This window comes from Cuculus canorus, chromosome 5, assembly GCF_017976375.1.
Source record: "Cuculus canorus isolate bCucCan1 chromosome 5, bCucCan1.pri, whole genome shotgun sequence".
Taxonomy (NCBI): domain Eukaryota; kingdom Metazoa; phylum Chordata; class Aves; order Cuculiformes; family Cuculidae; genus Cuculus; species Cuculus canorus.
The window spans coordinates 44,274,837-44,276,218 of NC_071405.1; positions in this window are offsets into that span (position 1 = coordinate 44,274,837).

Consider the following 1,382-nt stretch of genomic DNA (forward strand, 5'->3'; position numbering starts at 1 on the left):
TTAGCATATTAACATGAAAAAGACAAGAGAAACACAAGGAGAGTGGGGTTCCTTTGCCTGCATGCAGAACTTTGTGGGACTGTGGCTGCTTGTCAGAGCAGCTGTTTTTTTCACCTTTGCCCTTGAATCTGATTCACAGCTGCACTGCTGAATGCGCCAGGACAGGGCTGCAAGAAAAGTACTTCTGTATGATAGAGTTCCAAAGTGCCATACAGATTATCTGCAGAATGTCACCTGTCCACTAAGAGACTGCAGCCAGTATGGCACAGGAATAAGCCCTTGGGCAGAATATATTTTGCATCCTCCCTTATCTCATGCCACCTCAGGATATTCCCACTATTTTATTTTTATTTTTGCTGCAGTTTATTGCAGTTGCTTGCAGGGTCTGGCTGCTCCCAGGGCTTTTGATTAGAGGCAGGACAGATTCTGACAAAAACAGAGACAGTGTAGTAAAATTAGGAATTTTGTGGACAGTCTGGCCTAGTTTGGGTCTAGTATCAGAAAGATTTTAAAACTAACAACATTTCCTTCTAGACTGTAAGCACCTAGGTCTTCCAATGGGACGTTTAAATATTTTGCAAAGTGACAACAAAAGAACATTCAGTAATAAAACCCACACTGGTGCTTGCTGTTGTACAAGTACAGCCTGCTGAAACACTGCCACTTTGTCATGGTTGAAAGGAAAGTCCACCCTGCGCCTGCTAAAGAAAGCCATTACAGTGAACTACTTCCTGTGCTATCAATTTATAGCAGGGAAATGAGTAATAATTTCTTTGGTCAGAGCTGCAGAGAGATTAGTTCTGTAACACGCAACATACCAGCTGGAGCCATGGCAGGGCGTAAGGATTAAAACCAACCAAATTCCTAACTCAGGTGAATTAGGACACTATTAAAATAAACATTTAGGTGTACAGATATAGGTACAAGGGGACAATAGGTCCTCTCTGAAAGCACTACACTGCCCTCAAACACTGGGGGAAGCTTCTCCCATTTTTCTCTTCCTTGCTCTGCCTTCTCTTATCAGCCAGACTCCAGCTGCTTTTAAGAGGAAAAATATAAGACTACAGATTAATTGCTCCTGTGCTATCCCCAAAATGTAGGATCAACTCACTCCCCATTTACAGACCTCCTGTTTGTCCTACATGGGAAACAGTCTTCTCAGTGCTTCCTCAGCAGCAGGAAGGGCAGGTCATACTACAATCAGAGACTGAACAAGGTAGGATAGATCTCCTATAGTGCATGAAAAAATATCTCCCAACACAACCATTTGTAAGACAGCATTTCTTTATTGCCTATAGTTTTTTTAGTGCTTGCACACTAAGAAAACATGCCTACGTACATTAAGGTTATACATTAAAAAAAAAAAAAAACAACACATGGTA